The sequence below is a fragment of the Odocoileus virginianus genome, chromosome 13 (assembly GCF_023699985.2).
Source record: "Odocoileus virginianus isolate 20LAN1187 ecotype Illinois chromosome 13, Ovbor_1.2, whole genome shotgun sequence".
Taxonomy (NCBI): Eukaryota; Metazoa; Chordata; class Mammalia; order Artiodactyla; family Cervidae; genus Odocoileus; species Odocoileus virginianus.
In genome coordinates, this window is record NC_069686.1 from 41185491 (window position 1) to 41195511 (window position 10021).

Below are 10021 nucleotides of genomic sequence, written 5' to 3' on the forward strand. Positions count from 1 at the left end.
TACATACATATATATATAATATATGTAAAAAGAACAGGCATATTTTACAAACTGAAAGTTTATGGCAACCTACTGTCAAGCAAGTATATTGGCATCAGTTTTTCCTACAGTGTTAGTTTTTAATAGGTATGCACATTGTTTTTCTAGACACAGTGCTTTTGCATACTTAATAGTCTATAATATATTATAAACATAACTTTTATAAGCACAAGGAAGTAAAAAATTCATGTGCTCACTTTATAGTGATACTCCCATTAGTGTGGTGGTCTGGAACCTGCAATAACTCTGTATAAGTGATTAAGAACTGGAGAATGTGGATTTGGGTCAGAACTCCTCTGCTTAGTCATGATAAAATACAGCAGGTCACCTAACAATTCAGCATCAGTTTTCTCATCTGTAAGATATAAATTAAAACACCTGCCTTAATCAAAATGATGTGGATTGTTGTAAAGTCTTTCCTTGTTATCTGTGGAAGGAAGATTGTTTCCAGGACCTCCTTGTATACCAAAATCTGAGGAAGCTCAAGTCTTTGATATAAAGTGGTATTGTACTCTTCCTCCAAGAGATCTCCCAGACCCAGGGATCGAGTCCACGTCTCCTACATTGCAGGCAGATTCTTTACCACTGAGCCACCTAGGAAGCCCCTTTCTCCACCTTATCACTACCTAATTCAGACTGCCATCATCTGTCTTTTATTTTTATATAATAAACTCTTGACTGATATTTCAGCATCTAGGAAAATCTCCATACTGTCGCCAAAGTCAACTGGCAAAAACACAGACCTGATCCCTGCCATATAAAAATTCTTCCATTGGCTGGGAAATGCCCTAAGGGGAAAGACACATTCTTAAACATAACATAATTATTTTTTATTATTAGACTAGTGGTGTCTACTTTTAAATCTAATTCTCACAATCCTGCTAGTCCATTATTTGCCCTTTAACAAGAATTTTTCCTCAGGCCCACTATGTCAGTTATATTCTTGGAAAAACCAATGATATTTTAACTAGGAGCTTTGTTATATATTCCCTCTGTCCAGACCCTGTCCTCTGTTCTCCATTCTCTCCCGAATCCCTTCAAAATCTCTGATGCATTCCCAGATTAGACCTCACAACCTGGAAGCCTCCAGGCAAAGCCGAGTGTAAAGACTCTCTTATGTACTCCTATAACATCTAAACCTCTCATCAAATGTTGAGATTGAGATTTAAGGACCAAGATCACATCCCACTTTCTATTTACAGTATCTGTGACAATACGGGCTTCCCTGGTAGCTAAGCTGGTAAAGAATCCGCCCGCAATGCGGGATACCTGGGTTCAATCCCTGGGGTGGGAAGATCCCCTGGGTAAGGGAAAGACTACCCACTCCAGTGTTCTGGCCTGGAGAATTCCATGGACTGTGTGAGGTCCAAAAGAGCTGAACACGACTGAACTTTCACTTTCACCAAGTATTCAGTAGGCATTTGGTGGCAATGTCTTGAATAAATAAATGAGAAATAGGTATCAAATTTGCTATGCAGAGAATTTGAAATTCTGCCATTCTTTCCTCCACAGATAGGGATAGTGGGGTTTCAGCAAGATGGAGATGTAGTAGAAAGGAGATCACTAGACAGGAACAGTAGCTTGGGAGAAATAATAGTGGGAAAGTGGATGTCTGTGAATGGCTGGATGAGAAATCTAACTTTCTCAGGCACTTCAAGTAAAGCAAAGTTATATGCCCTTACTAAGCCACATAGACTTGTTGTGAATGTTTTTGAAAATAAGTTGAGTAGAATTTTAGAAAGAAGACATTAATATAAGGCTTCCAAGAATAAGGAGTGGCCTGTGGAAGATATAAATTTTAGAGATTATTGCTTAACTATCAGGATGGTGAATTACAATCACATTGAAACCCAAGTAAAAAGATTTGACACAACTGTAATCACCACAAAGGATGTAAAAGACACAAAAATCCTCTTAGCTAGTTTATTGTACCAAGGTTGAATATTGATTTTTATTAATAATTTTAATTAAAATTATATTTAAAAATATTTTAAAAGTTTTTATGCTGTAATATAAGCTAAATACATGGATATATTATTTCATGTAAGAAATTATTTGGGTGAGAAACATGTTGTACCAATCAGGACAAATATAATATGTTGCAGTTACAATTTATTCTAACTTTGCAGTGGTTTCTATTAATATATTGAATGTTGATTTACCATTTTATGCAAAACATCCATTGTGGATCAGCAGGGAGTTTAGAACATTACTATTTATACAAGTACTTAGACTACAAATGCTCTATCTTGACATAATTTTCCATGGTTATCATGTCAGGGACAAATCACATATTGGTTCATGATTTTCCCTAGAAATGACCGATGTCACTGCCACTCATATTTCACAGGGGCTAGAGCCAATCATGGGGTCACATCCAATTTCAAAAGTCAGATCTTATCAAATGCCTTCATAGAGAAGCAACTATTATTTACCATCCTACTAATAGCTTTGAATGGGTCACGGTAGATAGGATACTGAAAAATCTCATTCTGGGTCCTCTATTCAAATCCAGGAAGGTAGCACAAAGCAGCAAATTCAGGTTCTGAGAAGTGGAATGAAAGGCCCATGTGAAATAGCCAGCAATTGGCAGAACTACAGCTGGACTTCAATTTCTTAATCTTCCTTCCATATTGTTTAAATGTGCAACCTACTGCTTCCACTTTCACATATTTAAAAAGTGATCTGTGAATTCCATATTCTTGCGGCAGTCTGTAACACAACGTCCTTCATTTTGTTTCCCTTAATACTTCTACCAACTCGATGCAGATGAGTTTGAGTAAGCTCCGGGAGTTGGTGATGGACAGGGAAGACCGATGTGCTGCAGGCCATGGGGTCGCAAAGAGTCGAACATGACTGAGTGAGTGAACTGAACTGACTCAATACTTCCTTTGGGCTTTCTTGGTAGCTCAGTGGTAAAGAATCTGCCTACCAATGGAGGAGATGCGGGTTCTATCCCTGGGTCAGAAAGATTCCCCTGGAGAAGGAAATGGCAACCCACTCCAGTATTCTTGCCTGGAGAATCCCACGGACAGAGAAGCCTGGAGGGTTAGAGTCCATGGAGTGACTAAAGAGTCAGATAGAATTTAGTAAGTAAAACAACAAAATACTCTCTCACCCCCAAAACCATCAGAAAAAGATGTGGATTAAAGACTACCTTGTATATCAAGCCACCTTGATTTCACAGGTATATAATTATATTTAAGAGAATTTTGGTGATTTAGTGAATTTTCTGTTGCCTTTTTGTTTAAACCAACATTAAAGCAAACAGCCTCTTCTTGCACTGGAAACAAGTTTCCTCAAACTGTTTAGTTGAGATGGACTAACCTTATGGTAGGTAAACACTTATAACTAAAAAAGTGACTATAAGAACAATCAAATAAATTATATTTGGCTCAGATTCTGTTTTATCAAGGAAGTGGAACTTTAGCACTAACCCAAGGCTGTTAAGAATCCCCAGTCTGAAATAGCAAGACAGTCATCTGCTTGAACGCTGATTCAGGAACAAATACCCTCAGGATTCTAACTTTATAATTTCAGGAGTAAAAGATAGGATTATGCAACCTGAAAAAAATGTCACTCTACATTTAGAAAATAATGCCACATACTGGGAATATCCACACTTGCTATACCCCCTTTTATTCCAAAAGGCTTGTAAGAGATTTAACTGTGATACTTAATCAATCACAATTTGCTAATGATATCAAAGTGGCAGATTCAAGTGCACTTTAGATCATTTGAAAAGCCTTTTATTTTTCATGTACTCCTTTTGTCTGGTGTAGAATAACCTTTAAAACTCTGTCTCAACCCTCTCTTCAGTGAAAAGACAGAGACTAATCACAAATGGGAACTGATTGCTGTTCACCAAACTTGAAATAAAATGCAGGTCTAAAGCTTCATATGCAGAAATGATGGAGTCCTCTTATCTCATATTGAATGTGATTGCTCCTCTCTCCCCACCCTTTGACATCCATTACCATATTAAAGACATCTTTACATAGAGGGGAGGGAACTGTAGATTTAAATTTGATACTCTTATTAGTTCTACTAAGTATTTCTTTAATATTTGTTTGTTTTATCTGATTAAGCAGGTCTCCAGCATCTCTTTCTTCCAGCTCACCTTCTCTAAATTTCCTTTGAAATTCTTGGCTCGGTATGACTGCTACCTGAAAATAATTTAAATTCTGAGGCTGTTTATGGAAAGAAAATCTTGTTTAATTGCTAATTGCTGAATTTCTTGCCACTTTTCAGAAACGTGCTTTTCCAGACCTTTCTCTCTACTAACTCCCCATATCAGAGCTTGCACATAGGTTTCTTCTGGATTATTTCATGCCTATCATAGAAGAGAGAGAGAGAGAGAGAGTGTGTGTGTGTGTGTGTGTGTGTGTGTGTGTGTGTGATTCCAAACAAAAGATCTTGGTTTTTTTTTTTTTAATCCCTTTGAAACATTTTATTTTAAAATTTAGAATAGAATGTGCTTGTAAACATTCTAACAGGACCCTTGGAGACACAATTACAGCATGGATCATCAGACTTTCAGACACTTGGCTGTGTGAGGAAAGGGCAGACGTGCTGTATCTAATAGCAAACCAAGAACAGAGAATTTAAAGACTGGTTTCAAAAATATTTGAGCAAGCCCTAAAGCAATGGTCACAAGGAATGAAGGCACAAGATGCCTGTCATATGGGCAACTCAATGTTAATACTGCAGAAGGAGTGAATTCTTATTAATGTACCAGAATTAAGTCAATGATTCCCAAGGAACTGGGGCTGGCAGCTAGCTGAGAAACAGCATTGCAACTGGCCAGCATATACCTAACACAAAAGAGGCAAAGGTGACTCACCACTTCTGTCATCGAGGGATCTGCAGGGTCTACTCAAGTTGACACTTTTTCACTGGTCCGATTGATTGATCTTAAGTACAATTCTCAGTGTCTCTGGGCACTGCCTGATGTGAACATCCTCCATACTTCAGCTACCCTTTTCCTTACACTTATTCCCAAACCTCTCTGTACTCTTTCTACCTTGACCATTTTTTTCCCTTTTTTTTTTTTTTTTTTATCAAAACCTTTCTATTCTCTGAAATAGTGCATCATAGCAAACCAACTTAACAGAGCTGGCTATCTAGTTTGTGAGGTCCTATGTCAAGCAACAATGTGGTCACTGCCTTAAGATGTGGGAAAAAAAGTAGTTAGAGGTACTAAAGCAAATATTTTTCTTCTAAAATATTTTAGTACTTATACAACATAATAACAACAGTATGTAATACATGAATAATGACAAACATAAAAATTGCAAAAGAAAATATTTTGGTATAATTATATGTAATTATATATAACATAATATAATGATAATACTTAATTAAGTGATATCTTGATTGACACAATTTTATGGCTCACTTTTCTGAATATTCATAATTTGACCATCAGAATTTAGACATTAACAACTCATTTTCAGCAGCATAATTTAAGGTGACATTAGTCATTCTTGGCAATGTAAGAGTGCAAGTAATTTTTGATTAAAAGGATCTTTTTGCTGATGCAGTTGTTACTAGAACTTTTCAGAGTATTTTATAGACTGTGAAAATACTGTAATACATTTCTGATAAATTGTTTTGAAATAAAATTTTTAGTATTATCTTGAGCTGATAATTCTTGAGGAACAATTTTTCTAGAGATGTTTAACTCTTCATGTAAATCAGTTTTGTATGTTGTTATAATTTTAATATATAAATATAATGCAATTAATATATGCATGTAACTATAAATTTACAAAGAGCATTTTAAGGCTTCTACTGACATTTTCTATAACTACTGGTGATTGTACAAGACACAAAAGTGACTTCATTATTTGTTTCTATATGGTATAGCTGTACCTTCAATTGCAAGGAAACAAGTAATTTCAAAATTGCCTTTTTTATTTATAACTGATCGACCCAAAATTTCATAGAAAATGGTGTTTTTTTCTGTACATGCAGCTGTTTTAACTTTAATTTCTGTGCTCTACGCATATGTGCTTTGAAATGTTGCAGTAGGTTTTAAAGCCAGGGATTTTCAAACTCTGAAAAATTCTAATATCCCTCTGATATTCTCGATTGCAATGTCCAAGTGTACACTTTTATTTTCCAGTAATGCATGGACAATGTTTAGTGCCTTGGTACTGACTCTGCTAGCACTTGTGTGTGCTCAGGCTGGATCTCTGATATCTGTGAGGTGTCACAGGCATAGGCTCCCAGTCTTGATGCTGCCCCATTGGAAGTCTTTCTTGATCAAGGAACCAAGGCACCTACTACCACTTCAGCTGCTATTGCTATTCTTCTCACCCTTTTCTCTACCTGTCCCAACATGGGTCCCCACTGGACACCCCTTTGGGGCACCATAGAGCCTGAATAACCCTGGGATTCAAGTTTTAACTCATTGAATTGAAACACTAGACACTCAGTTGCCCAAGTGTGCAGTTCAAACATGCCTTTTGATTCTCTTACTTATATTCTCTACTAATATCCAAGCTTTCTTATTCCCCATCTTACTCCAAGTGTCGTCAGCATTTGACACAATTGAGCACACATGTTTTATCAATACCCTCCCTCACTTGTGTTTAGAATACTCCACTTTCATTTCCTCTCATTTACTGGTCACTCCTTAGTCTCCCTTTGTCATTCTCTCTTCTAATCTTTAATGTCGGAGTTCCCCACAACTCAGCCTTCATCCCACTTCACTTTGCTTCTCTGTCTGTACCCATTTCTTTGGTTATCTCATCCAGTCTCATGGCTTTACATGTTATCTTTGTGCTGATGACCATCACATTATACCTCTCATCCAGGTATCTTTCCAAAGTCCAGATGTATATATCCATCTCTGCTTGGATGCTCAGTTGACATCCCAAAATTGACATGTCTGAAGCTACAGTCTTGATCTTCCCAATGCCTACTCCATCCTCACTTTTCCTATTTCAGTTATTTGCAACTCCATTTACACTGCTGCCAGGTCAAAGGAAGTATCTTCCTCACACTTAATATCCAATTCCTCAGGAAATTCTATTAGCTCAAAATTAAAATAAATCCAGTTTCTGACCTCTTCTCATTTCTACAACCCCAGACAAAGTCACAACATCTTGCCAAAATTCCTGCTACAACTTCTTAATAAAATCTCTCAGTTAATTCTGGTCCCACTACAGTCTAGCCTCCATGAGCTAGACAGTACTAACTATGTAAACATGGAGGTCTAATCATAACATCTCCTGCTCAAAGCCCTTAAATTTCTGTCCTTCTTACTCAGAGCAAAGCTGTGGTACTTATGATGGTCTCCCCAGCTTGAAACGATCTGTGTTGTATTACCACTCTGATAATCTGTGTTCCTCATGTCTCTAACTTGTCACGTGTGATTCTCCTGCCTTAGGGACTTTATTCTACTCCTATGTTGTTCCACTAGTTCTCACAAGGTTCACACTTTTACCTTCTTCAAGTCTTTCTCAAGCCACCTGTCCTTCTGGGTGTCAGACTTTCATTTATCCTAATCTTCCATAGAGGTACCAAAGGCTCTCTTTCTGCATTGCCAGTATCTGCAGCAATTTTAAGTGTGAAATGACAATTATAATTCCTTAATGACTTTGGAAATAAAGAGGTAGCATCTTTTGGAAAGTAGCTTCTTCAAGTTCAGAAACAGCAAATGTCACTTTTTAAATAGTCTCCCAATGAGCCTCTACCAATTTGCTTTTAAGTAAAGTGCTATGTGTGTTGCATCTTCTATAGAATAACCTCATTTTGCAGAACTGATGATACAGGACCCAACAGGAGATGTTGACTGCTCTTTTGCCAGCTGGTGAATGTTTCTGGAGCAACTGTACAGGAAACTCTCAGCCGCTGAGACAGAAGCCCCTGTATTTAGTTTCCACTGTGTGAATGATGAATGGGCCAGCTAGATCATATTCTTTTGTCAATTTTAGTTCACCTGTCCAACAACCTTTAAGTTCCTGGAGGTCCCCTATAAATATGAAGATGCTGTCTGACACAATATTCTCTGTGAGATGTTCATTTGCTGGTATTCACAATGACTATAACACATACCCTTTTCAAAAATTACTTTCCATTGACATCCTTATTATAAAGTATCTGCCTGATACATTTCAGCTGCAGTGTTAGAAGGATTTAACTCATCATCACACAAGTTGCCCCAGCTTGTTAATGCATTTACCTCCACAAACTGGGAAGGTTCGCCCAAGGGACCCATGGAATGAGATATTTAGCTTGTCTTTTCTTAAACTTCTCAGCAATTCAATATTCACTGGAGAATTTAGGCCACTAACACTAGTCTCATTTAGGTGGCAGTGAAAGTGGGCTAAACTCCTATGGAAAGTGCCCCAGCATGTCAAAGCCCCCATTACGTAATAAAAGGTCAATAAGTGGCCCTAGTGTCAAAGAACCCAGCTGCCAATGCCAGAGACAAAAGAAGCACAGGTTTGATCCCTGGGTTGGGGAGATCCCCTGGAGGAGGGCATGACAACACATTCCAGTATTCTTGTCTGGAGAATCCCAAGACAGAGGAGCCTGGTAGGCTACAGTCCATAGGGTCGCAAAAAGTTGGACACGACTGAAGCAACTTAGCACAGCACAGCGATTATAATAATTATTAGTTACTCTTCTTCTCATTAACATCAATAGTTCACCATTTGGCTGTACTTCTCATACTTTATTGTAATTGCCTGCTCACTTGTCTGAAGCCTTCCACTAAACCATAAGTTTCTTGAGGGCAAGAAATATGATGAATTCACCTGGCATTTTCTAGAATCTGCAAATGAATAGGTTGATTAAATGAAGCCCATAAAAACTAATTGTGGGATTCTACTTTACTGGAAAAGTTCAAGTATTGACTGAATATTGATTTATGAAGTTATTATAAATAGAATTAGACCAAATGTTCAATACCTATTTTCCCTTATGCCTTACATTTGTAAATAGTAGCAGTGCTACATATCAAAATTTTATAGCAATGACATTGAAGCATTACAGGAGTTTCTGTTATCAAAAGTGATGTGTTATTTTCAGAATACTAGACTTATTAAGGCAGAAAAATAGACTAGTATCCTAGTGTGTCTCACATTATTATATAGAGAAATCAAAGATTGTAGATTAATTTAGGAGATATAATTTTATGGGAACATTTGTACATAAAATCATTAACAAAGCAGTAAAAAAAATGTAAAAACTTTTTATAGAAATGAAAAGTTATTCATAATTATCAACAATTATAATTTTTAAAAGGAAGGTCATAATTTTTTGGAGAGCAATTTATTGATTTCCTATTTTCCAGGAAATTTCTTAATTTATCTTCCTTTATGTTTCCTTCCCTAATGATAAAGCTTTAGATTATATAAGACAACATATTTTGTGATGTTAGAACAAAGCCATATCAATGCGTGAGTGGGAACATGTTCCACATGTATAATTTTTCTATTAATTACATAGAGTAGCACTGTCCAACTGGAATGCAGTTGGTGAGATGATATTCTAGGTTTTTCATGGGCAATGCAGAAATGTCTGTAATGATGGAAGATGATCAAAGTATTCTTTGTGATCCAGTACAGTAGCCACTAGCCACAAAAGGCTATTTAGTACTTGGAATGCAGCTTGTACAATTGAGGAACTCAGATTTTCAATTTTATTTAATTTTAATTTAAGTAACCATATGGTGCTAGTGGCTACCATATTGGACAGTACGGTTATAGAGAAAGATTTCCTTATGTGCTGAATTGGGGCACAAATCAAAAGTCATTTCTAATATATCTCTATACTACATCTCAGAATACATAAACTGGTAGGTTTTCTCACATGTTGATCATGATTCAAGAGAAAAACTGTTTCCAACTTGCCGTTTTTATAAATCTAAATTTCTTTGGAAAGAACTAAGTGATGGAAGGTACTCTAGATCCATAAAAATTAGGCTGCTTGTGTTGTGACCCTTCATTATTTCGGCATGCAAAGTGTG

General features: G+C 36.8%; 1 pseudogene; it reads right to left on the bottom strand.

Moving 5' to 3' along the window:
• Nucleotides 1-7497: 7497 nt before the first annotated feature.
• LOC139038092 (ganglioside-induced differentiation-associated protein 2 pseudogene) lies at nt 7498-8266 on the bottom strand (annotated as a pseudogene).
• Between the last annotated feature and the right edge of the window lie 1755 nt (nt 8267-10021).